Below are 13,136 nucleotides of genomic sequence, written 5' to 3'. Positions count from 1 at the left end.
GGCGCTCGCTTCGCACTTCTAGACTTCAAGGTGCGGAGGTGCCCCTGCTGGATCGCAGCGGGTCCTCGACCCGCCCTAGCCCCAGTATCATGGAGTTACCGTCCCTGGCCCTTGGGCGTCGCGGGGGCTGGAACTGGGCGCGGAATGAGGCCAAGAAGGACTTGGGAAAACCACCCAGATTGCATTGCAGTAGGCGAGGCCGCCTGGAGGAGCCGGTTTTCCCCGAGCCACCTCCCCACAGGGCTTTCTCTGTGCGCGGTTCCCAGATGCTCTTCTCTGTCCGCCCCGGAGGCGCTGTCTCGCAGGGACGCGGGACTGGGTACTTGGCCTGGCTGGGCCGACCAGATCTCACCTGGCTGCGAGGAGGCCAGACGCCAGGACAGGCGACTGTTGCTGAGAAAGTGATTTGAACTGCTTGGAAAGCGTGGGCCCGCCCGTCCTTTCAGGGCTTTGGTGTTTGGATTCATCATTTGTATAACGCGTTTGGATAAACTGAAGACTTAATAAATCAGAACGATTTCCAAGAATTCCACAGCAGCGTTATCCAACTTAAAATCATGAATCTCTTAACTGCCCCCTTTTTAGAGACTTTTTTCCTTCGTTTTTAAGGAAATGGAATCCGTGTTGTTGTTGTTTTTAATATTATTATTATTTTAGGGCTGGGGGTGTGGCTCAAGCGGTAGCGCGCTCGCCTGGCATGCGTGCATCCCGGGTTCGATCCTCAGCACCACATACCAACAAAGATGTTGTGTCCGCCGAAAATTAAGCAATAAAAATAAATAAAAATTATTTTAAAATATATATATATTATTATTATTTTAAAGTTTGATTCATCCAACTGGATTTACAAGGACAGGGATAGTTTTGTTTTGTTTCGAGTATGTTCTGAGGGTTTGAAACAGAGCCTGACATTTTATGCACTCAACAAATATTTGTTGAATGATTGTAGTAACACCCACCCATTTTTGCAGCTTTGTCTTCTAAGCCTAGGGCTTGACTGCAAAGGCTAGATTCTCAACATGGAAATCTACAGGTAACTTAAATCTCAAATGTTTATAAAGAGTAGGTGCTAATTCTCCACAAACTTAACTTTTATTAAACTAAAATCACAAAAGGAAAGAATGTCAAGGAGGAGAAATCTATGTAATACAAGTAAATCCATTCTGGATACAAAAATATTTTATTACTATCACCACCATCTATTTAAAAAACAAACAAAACTCTCCTAAAGGAAGGCTCATTCAAGTCTTCACTCAACATCACATCTAAAACGTCACAAATAAATTAATTAAAAAATGCAAAGGTGGGGACATGGGGTTATTAATGATGGTGGAATGTGAGGATCATTATTATCCAAAGTACAGGTAGGAAGACACCAATGGGTGTGAATATACTGTGTATACAACCAGAGATATGAAAAATTGTGCTCTATATGTGTAATAAGAATTGTAATACATTCCGCTGTCATATATAAATAAAAAAGGAAAGAAAAATAAATAAATAAATAAATAAATAAATAAAAGGTGCTTTGCCAAAAAAAAAAAAAGAATGCAGGAGTGACCCAAATTCCAAACTGAGGGTCGGTATACTCTTAAATTTTATTTTTTTAATTAGGGCATTATAATTATACATAGTTAGGTTTATTTTGACAAAATCATACATGTAAGAATTTGATTTTAATCCTCTCCCCACAGTATATTCTTAAACATATTAATGTCCTGAAAGACAAAGACTAACGAACTGTTCTTAATTAAAGTAGTTTAAAAGAAATTATCCTGAACCCCCCAAAATATTGTTTTTTTGCTTGTTTGTTTGTTTTGTTTTTTCCTTTAAGGGACAGGAGGCAAATACAGTCTCTAGATTAACAGTATTATATCAGTGTTAATTTCTCAATTTTGTAGTGTTACTGTGGTTAGGCGGGAGAAAGGTCTTATTTTAAGGAAGCATCTAGGAAGTATTTAGGGGTCAGGAGGAATCATGTTCACATGCCTATAATCCAGGGAGGGATTACAGTGAGGCTGAGGCCAGCCTCTACAATTTAGCAAGACCCTGTCTCTGAATTAAAAATTTTTTTAAAAGGGGGAGAAGCAGGTTGGGGTTGGGGGCACATGCCTACAATCCCAGCAACTCCAGAGGCTAAAGCAGGAGGATCATGAGTTTAAAACCAGCCTCAGCAACTTAGCAAGACTCTGTCTTTTTTTTTTTTTTTAAATATGTATTTTTTAGTTGTAGTTAGATACAATACCTTAATTTTATTTATTTTTTTAATGTGGTGCTGAGGATCGAGCCCACGGCCTTGCATGCTGGGCGAGTGCTCTACTGCTGAGCCACAACCCTAGCCCAAGACCCTGTCTTAAAAGGGTTGGGGATGTTGCTCAGTGGTTAAGTGCCCTTAGGTTCAATCCCTGGTACCACAAAGGGGGAAGGGTTATGGGGTGTAGCTCAGTTGTAGAGCATCTCTGGGTTCAATTCCTAGTACTGCAAAAACAATAACAATTTACTTGTCTGTAAATTACTCTCAAAATGTTCAAACAATATATATTTATATAGAGTGATAAAGCAATTGCATTAAAATGTTAACATTGAATCTTGGGGCTGGGAATGTGGCTCAAGCGGTAGCGCGCTCGCCTGGCATGTGTGCGACCTGGGTTCGAGCCTCAGCACCACATACAAACAAAGATGTTGTGTCCGCTGATAACTAAAAAATAAATTAAATATTAAAAAAAAAACATTGAATCTGGGTGAGGGAATTATTTATGCTATTCTTCTGAATGTTTCTGTAAGTCTAAAATTATTTCAAAAGTTTGAAAGTTTTTTTTAATGTTTTCATTGGCTGTAAATAATTAAAAAAAATTTTTTTTTACAATTTTAATTTTTGTATTTGTTTTAATTAGTTACACATGACAGTACAATGATCTTGACATATCATACATTTGAATCAGATGGGGTATAATTTTTCATTTTTCTGATTGTACAGGTTGCAGAATCACATTGGTCATGCAGTCACGTATATACATACAGCAATAATAATGTCTATTTTATTCTGCTGTCCTTCCTTTCCCCCCTTTAAAGCATTTTCTTTCTGCCTCCACCAGTCTGGTCTTTAATAAGGTTCTTTCCAAAATTTCCTTCTATGATAAACTAACCCCTCATGTCATAAAGTGAATCTTTTTTGTTGTTGTTGTTTGTTTGTTTTTTCCTTGGTGAATGAAAGAAGAGTAAAAAAAAGGTGACCAGTTTCTCCATGACAATCTGTTTATGTACTTCAAGGTTGTTCTCAAGTAATCTTTCTTAAATAACTTCTTTAAGGTCTATTCCGTGAATATTATTTTCCTGCTCTTTAATTATCTTTATTATCCTCCTTTGTCCTTGTCACTTTTAGAGAGCATCTTGAACTAGACAGAATATGAGTAAATGTCCGTTGGGGCTTCACCATTGACACCCTGCCACATATATATCGCATTCTTACTACTTAGAACGAAGATCCCTTTTTAAGACTACAGTAGCAGCACTGTTTATGGACTCCAGTTTCATGTGAGATTTTTTTTTTAATATTTATTTTTTTAGTTTTCGGCGGACACAACATCTTTGTTTGTATGTGGTGCTGAGGATCGAACCCGGGCCGCACGCATGCCAGGCGAGCTCGCTACCGCTTGAGCCACATCCCCAGCCCCCATGTGAGATTTTTTGCAGTAGAGGGAACTGAACCCAGGGGCACTCTGCTACTGAGCTACATCTCCAGCCCTTTTAATTTTTTATTTTGAGACAGGGTCTTGCTAATTTACTGAGGCTGACCTTGAACTTGCAATCGCCCTGCCTGTGCCTACAGGTGTGGGCTGCCATGCTGGGTGCTTTATGTCTCACTTGCATGTTCTCTTGTAATAGGTACAAGAACCTTCAAAAGTAAATCAAATGCCTGGTGCAGTGGTTCACACCTGATATCCCAGTTACTCAGGAAGTTGAGGCAGGAGGATCACAAGTTCAAAGCCAGCCTCAGCAATTTAGCAAGACCTGGTGTCCTTGAGTTATTTAGAGGTGATGGTGCACAAATTTGTGAAAATACTAAGAACAACTGAATTGTGCACCTTGAATGGATGAATATTGTGGTTTGTGAATTACATCTCAATTTTTAAAAAGCAAATCAAGTAAAAATCTATGTTCTGAGGCTACCATAGCCATTGATATTTCTTAGTTATCTGAAGTATACACAGTTGTAAGAGACCTCATTTGAGACCTCATTTTATATTCCCTGGACAGGTCTAACTTATGAAGTGGAGAGGTAAGGAGAAGTGATGGTCAAGATAACTAAATAAATTATAATTTTCTATATGCTACACATTTAAACAAATTACTGGTCTGAACCTTTATTATAGCAATTATTATAGACTGTGGAAAAAGTATAGGTTTAATAATTGGCCCTACCAATTTGCTATCTCATGGCTTTGGGCATGTTCCTTTACCTCAGAAGGACCTGGTTTCTCACATGTGAATATGGAGATGTGATGATGTACCCTTCATAGATGTTAAAGGAAGAGAGAATATGTAAATATGTATCTTTAATCAAGAAATTTATTGCTAAAGAGGCATCTTTGAATGAGGAGGCCTTTCTCAAAGCAACCAGGCCATTGATTTTCTGGTATTATCTTTGAGACACCATCAAGGTGTATCAACAAGCCTTGGTTGCCTGCTCTGTTATACGGAAATACAAAGAAAAACACAGATATGGAAATGCATCAGGAATCTGGACAGCATGGCTTATAAGATATGCCTGATTCTTGGAGATCATAGAACCCATTCCATTTTACTGGGCATCCAAGGAAAAGAGATCATACCCAGGGAATTCCTCTCTTTTTACTCCTATCCTTCTGCCATCAAGCACAATTCTCCTTACCTCTCCACTTCATAAGTTAGACCTTCTTCCTCTGTCCCTTGCTTGAGAGTACTTACTGCCTCTTCCAAAATCCAGAGACAGGAAAGCACAGTGGTGAGCTTTATCTTTTAAGTCAAGGTGGAGTTGACAGGAGTGGGCAAAGAACTATTGTTTCTCTCAGTTCCTAAGTTTCTGCCTACCCTTCAACCCTCAACCCCTTCAGCTAATAAAGGGCCAATTTTATTATTCTGGCAAAAGGTAACCCAAAGACCAGGAAATAGTTGTTGCCCTGCTTTGTGTGTGTCTGAAGTATGTAAAGTGCTATTGAGAGAACACTTGGCAGAACTGCCATTTGGAGACAGTAAAGATAATTTTTATGACGGGCCTATATCTGCTTCATTTGCATGTCACTACTTTCTCATCTAAAGATTTCTAAGTGACTGAAATCTGTACAAAATATCAGACATACATGCAGTCATTGAACAAATACGGGCACCCTAGTTTGTACCAGGTAAGATGTTGGGCACTGGAAACGCAATTATGAAAAAATACAAACACAGTCCTTGCCCTTATTGAGTGGAGAGGACAAATAGTCACGAAACAAATGTATCATTACAACAATGACAAGTATGCTAAAGGTTCAGAGCTCTGAAAGATTGCACAACCACAGGATATAAACTCCACTAGGAAGACAAGAAAGGCTTCACTGAGCAGTGGCGTTTAAATTATAGCCTCCAACAGAAGTAAAATAATCAAAGAGGCAGGAGCAGGTGAGGAAGAAGGAAAAGAGGGTGCGTGGCATACAGAAATAATTAAGGAAAGGGGCCAAAGATAAGATAAGATGCTGGAGAAGTATGTGAGACCTTAAGAGTCTATATATATATATATATATATATATATATAAAATTTGTTTTTCTAGGCAAGTGCTCCACCACGGAGTCACAACCCCAGACCCTTAAGAGTCCTTATTGACTTCCTGCTATGTCCAACTGGTCACCAAGTTCCATAGAGTTTCCCTTCAGTACTAATGTGCTTTGCTTTTTGCATTCTTTACAGAACTGCAGAAATTTTTTACTCAAATGTTTTCAGGTATCTTGCATAATAGGCGCTAACCCTAAGTGTTCAGTGGTCCTTGGAATACTGTCTTACAGTGTTTAAAATTTAACCAAAAATAAAAATAAATAGGGGAGGGTGATTGACATAGGAAGGGTTTTAATTTTGCTAAGTAGTGTGTGTGTGTGTTTTAATATACTTTTATTTATTTACTTTGTTGTTGTTGTTGTAGATGGACACAATACCTTTATTTTATTTATTTATTTATATGTGGTGCTGAGGATCGAACCCAGGGCCTCACGCATTCAAGGCAATCAGTCTACCACTGAGCCACAACCCCAGCCCCTTTAATATATTTTAGTTGTAAATGAACACACAATATCTTTTTTTTAATGTGGTGCTGAGGATCCAACCCAGTGCTTCACACGTGAGGCAAATGCTTTACCATTGAGCTATAGCCCCAGCTGAGTAGTGTGTTTTTTAAAAAAATAATAATTTATTGTCAGGTATGGTGGCACATGCCTGTAATCTCTGCAACTCAGGAGGTTAAGACAGGAGGATCATGAGTTCAAAGCCAGCCTCAATAATGGTGAGGCACTAAGCAACTCAGTGAGACCCTGTCTCTAAATAAAATACAAAATAGGGCTGGGGTTGTGGCTCAGTGGTCAAATGCTCCTAAATTCAATCCCCAGTACCAAAATAATAGTTATAATAATAATAATAATAATATAATACTAATAATAATATAAATAATAATAATATTATTATTATTTACTGTACTTGTACTCTTCATTTCATGAAAGAAATGCTATTTTAACAACAAAAAGACCAATATGAGAATAAGGACAAATTTTATATTTACATGAGTCAACTCTATGAAAAATTTGTTACATTGTCCTTATCTCATTCAATCTCTTTGGAAAGATGAATCTCATACAAGAGTTTTGGAGCCACTAGCTTAATCTCTTCTGAAAATTATCAACAAACTAGGTTTTAAAAACAACTTCCAGGGCGGGGTTGAGGCTCAGTGGTAGAGCACTTGCCTAGCATGCATGAGATACTGGGTTCAATCTCCGGCACCATATAAAAATAAATAAAAGTATTGTGTCCATCTACAACTAAAAATATATTTTTAAAAACTTCCATTTTCAAGTTATATTTACTTAATTATTTACAAAACTATATAGTTCTACATGGTTTATAATGAAAACTGCAGTTACCTTCCTCTCCCTTCCCCAAACTCTGACTGCTGCTTCCCAGAGCCAGCTAGCTCCTACCCCCACTTTTAACTGTTAATCTGTCTGCTTTTTTTTTTTGCACAGGTGCTGGGGATCTAACCCACAGCCTTGATAGGCAAGTGCTTCTACCATTGAAACTATACCCCCAGCCTTTGCAGCCTCATTTTTAAGTAGCATACACTGCACTTACAACTATTAAAAAGCATTTTTTTTTTCAAATATTAAAGTCTAATTGGTGCTCTCCTTCTTAAATTGAATTGGAGCTATGGAGTAAAATTTATGCCCATTAGCTTAAATCTCAGTCCATCTATGAAGCTTCTGGTTTAGCCAAGCCCTCAGTAATTACTTCTCTAGACTATACTGTTTAAATGCTTCTGCTCCACATTATTTCAAGTAGACAATGATTTTCTCAAAATCTAAGACCCTCACAATTTACAGTCACAAATGGCCACTTTATTCCCACTGTTAAACTACCTTTGTGTGTGCTTTTAAAACCAGAACTTATTCATATTTAGATTAATAGGAAGGGGGTTTGCCTAGGGTGTCCACCAATTATGCTGGCCTTAGAGGGAAGAATAAACACTTTTGAGCTTCATGCAGTGGTTCACAACTGTAATCCCAGCAACTTGAGAGGCTGCAGCAGGAAGATCACAAGTTTAAGGCCAGTCTCAGAATTTAGTAAGACCCTGTCTCAAAAAGGTCTTAATGGTAAAGTGCCCCTAGGTTCAATTCTCAGTACAAAAAAGCCAAACAAAAGCTGAGATTAAAGAACCCATTTCCAGTAATAGGACAAATTTGCATCCCTGCTTTAGCTACTAGAGGAAGTTATCTGACTTTAAACAGAATCTATTTATGCAAATAATATTTTAAATCAGGTCATTATTCTAGAAGGAAATACAAAAAAGCCATTATAATATCTCCCTCTGAGATAGGGTCCAGGGCACGCACGCTGGCATATGCCTATAATCCCAGCTACTCAGGAGACTGAGGCAGGAGGATTGAGAGTTCAAAGCCAGCCTCAGCAAAAGCGAGGCCCTGAGCAATTTAGTGAGACCCTGTTTCAAAATAAAATAAAAAGGGATGGAGATGTGGCTCAGTGGCTAAGTGCCCCCTGGATTTAATTCATGGTACCCTTCCCTTGCAAAAAAAAAAAAAAAAAAAAAAAAAGATCCAGGGAGGTGGTGAGGACAGAAAGAAGAGCTTTTTCTCTTTATGTACCATAAATAACAATAACATATTATTGAGTGGAGCCCTTGAAAGCCTTATGTCATTTAATTCTCACAACAACCAAAAGAGGTTCCGACACTGTTTTTTACCCCCACTCTACAGCTGAGAAAAACTTAATAACTTGGTCAGCTGGGTGCAATGGCACAAACCTGAAGTCTCTGGTAAGGAGGCTGAAGTAGAAGGATCATCTTAGGCCAGCCTGGGCAACATAGTGAGACCCCATCTCAAAAAAAATAAAATAACTTGGTTAGGAGTGACCATTCATAATCTCCATCACAGAAGTTTTTAAATACCTGGTGGACTTGAGAAGCTACTCTCCAGCCCCATCTCTGGACCCTTCTGCACTGCATCCCACCCCTGGCCTGAGGGCCTTGGATGACTGACTCAGGAGCTCCGAAGTTGCCATTTCCTAAGTCCAGCCAGATTGAAGGGACAGGTGAGGAGCCCCTGCACCTTAACGTTGAGGGACTAAAGGAGAAGAGTGGTATTCTGGACAAGGATATCACTGAAGGCTACAGTGTAGATGGATGACCAAAGAGTATAATGACATCAAGGATGTAGGGGCAGAACACAGTGGCACACACCTGTAATCCCAGTGGCTCATGAGGCTGAGGCAGGAGGATCAAGAGTCCAAAGCCAGCCTCAGCAAAAGAGAGGTCCTAAGCAACTCAGTGAGATCCTGTCTCTAAATAAAATACAAAATAGAGCTAGGGATATGGCTCAGAGGTTGAGTGCTCCTGAGTTCAATCCCCAGTACCCAAAAAAAAAAGTAGGCGCAAGCTAGCTGTGACCCAAGGTGTCACCACTAAAGAGTTGACATGAGATAATGAGCTCACAGACCCCTGTTCCTGATCCACAAGGAAATGTAGATGTGGATGAGAAACACGAAGAGCCCATCCTGCATACCTATAGAGTTGTCAGCAAGAAAATGCTAGTGTCCAAGAGCCCAAGTTAGGTCAGAAAGGATTCTATAAAAGAGGGGAGCAGGGAAGAAGGAGGATTCCCAGTTCCAAGGTCCCTGAAGTGTCCCAGTGGTACCTGTGAGTGGGTATGTGTATCCTATTTGTCAATAAACATATGAGCAACTAAAAAAATAATAATAACCACTTTGTTCAAATAGCATGAAACTAGGATTCATACCTAGGAAGTCTGGCTCCAGCGACTGCACTTTGGGCCACTACACTATACTGAATATAAGTATTTTATAAGCTTTAGATAATCTTGTGGTTGTTTCAGCAGCACCTGAACTAAAGTTGAAATGATAAGCAGATTAGCATGGCCCTTGTGTAAGGATGACACATTGGTGAAACGTTCTGCATTTAGGGGAAAAAAAAAAACTTGCTAATAAAAATAAGGAAAACTCACAAAGTAAGATATTTCCCCGTGACAGCTTGGCTGCAACACATCCACAAGACCAATAGTAAGCCACTAAAGCAAAGCTACCCGATATTTAATATTTTAATAATACCACATCTTAAATTATATAAATTTTCTGTATATTATGCCCTCAGATTTTTTTTAAGTCCTGAGGATCAAACTCATGACATCACACATGCTACACAAACACTCTACTACTGAGCTACACCCCCAGCTCCAACCCTCAGATTATTTATAAGATCACCATGAAGTATGAATACTTGAGACACATTAAGTGACAGCTTATAATAAGTATACATAGCATGTTAGTTAAAATGAATATTAAATATGTCATCAAAACTAACTTTTTTCATCTTCAGAAGGGACTTCAGTGTGTATTTTATTCTGACTCCTCATGCGCAAAGCTCTGGGTTCAATCCCCAGCATTGCCGTGCACCTCCCGCCCCCCCCTCCAAAAAAAAAAAAAGTAAAGTGATTTGCCCAATCAAGGGGACATAGCTCATTACTGGCAGGACTGTACACAGAGCTCAGGTCTCCTGGCTCCCCATCCAATGCTCTTTCCCTATTGTGTCCATGGCTACCTAGACAATGTGGGCCCTCAGAGAATATGGGCCTTTGAGATGTCTGAGTAGCTGGGTTTTGCTTAAAGTTAGTTCTCTTGTTAATATTTTTTTTTTAGTTTTAGGTGGACACAATATATCTACTTTATTTTTATGTGGTGCTGAACATCGAACCCAGTGCCTCATGCGTGCTAGGCAAGTGCTCTACCACTGAGCCACAACCCCCAGCCCTCTCTTGTTATGATTTTGATAGGGAAAGGACTTTCCTTTTTTTTTTTTTTTTGTTTGTTTTTATTTGGGGGATTGAACCCAGGGCTTCAGGCATATTAGCAAGTCTTTATCACTCAGCTATATCCCCAGCCCCAGGGAAAGGAAATTCAGCACATTCTTGGTTGAAGGTTCTTGTTCATTGCAGCTTAGAGGTTGGAAAAATAATGTGGATGTCCGCCTCTGATGCTGACACCACTTCGTGTCATCCTGTAGTATGATTCAGGAGCACTTGCCTGGAATATTGAGAATTTAGAAGAGTTTGGGTGGGGGGAGCAGGGGGTAGAATTCGAATGAGCCATTCTTCTTTTAAAAATGTCCAAAGCCAGGCACAGTGGCTCAAGCCTGTAATCCCAATGACTCAGGAGGCTGAGGTGTAAGGATCACAAGTGCAAGGCCAGCATCAGCAATTTACTGAGCCCCTGGGCAACTAAGACTCTGTCTCAAAATAAAAAATTAAAAGGGCGAGGGATATAGCTCAGTAGTAAATCACGCTTGGGCTCAATTCCAAGTACCAAAAAAGAAAAAAAAAAGATTTGAAGAGGTTTTTTTTTTTTTTTTTTTTTTTTTTGAGGTGGTGGGATTGAACCCAGGGCTTTGTGCATGCTAGGCAAGTGTTCCAACAATGAACAACAGCCCCAGTCCCTTTTTTTAGAGATGGTATCTGTCTATGTTGCCCAGGCTCAAGAGATTTTCTCTTAGGCTCAAGAGATTTTCCTGCCTCGGCCTCCCAAGTAGATGGGACTACAGGTGTGCCTCACTCCGCCTGGGTATGAACGCTCTTGTGGTAACCTTGAGTAACAAGTATGTCTATTCATTTTCTGTTCTCTTTATTACCTCCTCCAACTGGTTGTACCTACTATCTCAGCTCTCCATTTTCCTAACTGGACACTCAAACTGCATTCTTCATCCTGGAGCATAATTCCCAATGACAGGCAGTCTGCTAATAGAATTCCTGCCATGGCTTGGTCACTGGCTTTAAGCTTTTTTAGTGTAAAGCCCTTAAAACAGAGATGATAGCAATCACATGGGCAAAGTAGCAGATCATGTTTGGTCAGGGTCTGGGCATTCAGTGCTCTGGCTCATCTATCTCCAATCTGCTTGTGTAGCCCCTCTTCTCTCTATAGTCTGCTAATGTATCACCTATATAAGTGAAACTCACTGTTTCCTCTTTTCTAGCTTCCTTATTCTTGTAGTCAGAGCTGATCACTTGCTTTCTGCCCTCCTACAACTCTCCCTACCACCTATCATAGTATTTGAAGAACCTATCAAGCCAGGTATAGTGGTGTGCACCTGTGGTCCCAGCTACTCAGAGGCTAACGCAAGAAGATTGCTTAAATCCTGGGACTGAAGGTAGCATGGGCAATGTAGCAAGAAAACATCTTAAAAAAAAAAAAAAAAAAACCAGTATGACTATATGTTAGCAATGAATACCTTGAAAATGAAAATAAGAAAACTCCATTCACAACATTATCAAAAAATTAAAATGGGGATAAATTTAACAAGAAGCAAAAGACTATTACACTAACAACTATAAAACATTGTTGAAGGCAGGTTTGGTGGTACACTCTTGTAATCCCAGTGTCTTGGGAGGCTCAGGCAGGAGCACAAATTCAAAGCCAGCCTCAGCAACTTGGTGAGGTCATAAGGAACTTTAATGAGACAGTGTCTCAAAAGAAAAGTTAAAAATGGCTGGGGATGTGGCTCAGTGGTTGAGCGCCCCTGGGTTCAATCCCTGGTACCCCCACAAAAAACTTAGCAAATGTCCAGAATAGGCAAATTATAAAGGCAGAAATTAATAGTTGTTTGGGGCTGGGAAGAAGGGAGGAGAAAGAGCAGGGAATTTCTGTTCATGAATCCAGGGTTTCTTTTTAGGGTGAGGAAATGTTCTAAACTTGGGTAGTTATGTTGATTTTAAAACTATGATATACTAAAAGCCACTGAATTGTATACTGTAAAAAGATAAATTTTATGGTATGTGAATAATATGTCAATAAACTGTTATAAAAAAGAACCTATCATATAGCACTAAAATTATGTTTTCTGGTGTATTTCTTCCTCCTAGAAGCATTACACTGAGTTCCCTTCATCCTTACACATTTTGTCTACTCAACTAATGCAAAAAATATTTGATGGTGTCAGGTGTAGCTCAGGGGTAGAGAATTTGCCTAGCATGGGCAAGGCCCTGGGTTCAATCACCAGCATTGCAAAAATCAACAAAAAACTTGATGATTCATTAATTCACTGATCTAATCTTTGAAAAAAAGTTTTATTTTATTTTATTTTTTGCAGGGGTGAGGGTGGAAGGCTCCTAGTGGTTAAGCCCAGGGCCTCTCACGTGGTAAGATAGTATTCTACCACTGAGCTATATCCCAAAACTGAAGTTTATGATGCTTACAAGCAGTAGGAAAGATTTTTTTCTCTGCAGAGGCAGTGGCTGAGCAAACGGCAGACGGCCCAGCATCAGGCAGGCCTGAGCAGCCAGCAGTCCTCTTTGGCTCACAGAAGTAGGAATGGAAACAGTCAGGTAAGTGTGTTGAGGAC

The 13,136-nt window shown here is 39.6% G+C and overlaps 1 pseudogene; it reads left to right on the top strand.

The window, feature by feature from the left end:
* Positions 1 to 9,611: 9,611 nt before the first annotated feature.
* Positions 9,612 to 9,711, top strand: LOC124107074 (U6 spliceosomal RNA; annotated as a pseudogene).
* Positions 9,712 to 13,136: the final 3,425 nt, after the last annotated feature.

This window comes from Marmota monax, unplaced genomic scaffold, assembly GCF_021218885.2.
Source record: "Marmota monax isolate L192 unplaced genomic scaffold, Marmota_monax_Labrador192_F-V1.1 WCK01_AAM20220418_F8-fsc00003, whole genome shotgun sequence".
Classification (NCBI taxonomy): Eukaryota; Metazoa; Chordata; class Mammalia; order Rodentia; family Sciuridae; genus Marmota; species Marmota monax.
Note: the sequence above shows the minus strand (reverse complement) of the source record. Positions and strands in the feature narration are given on the sequence as shown.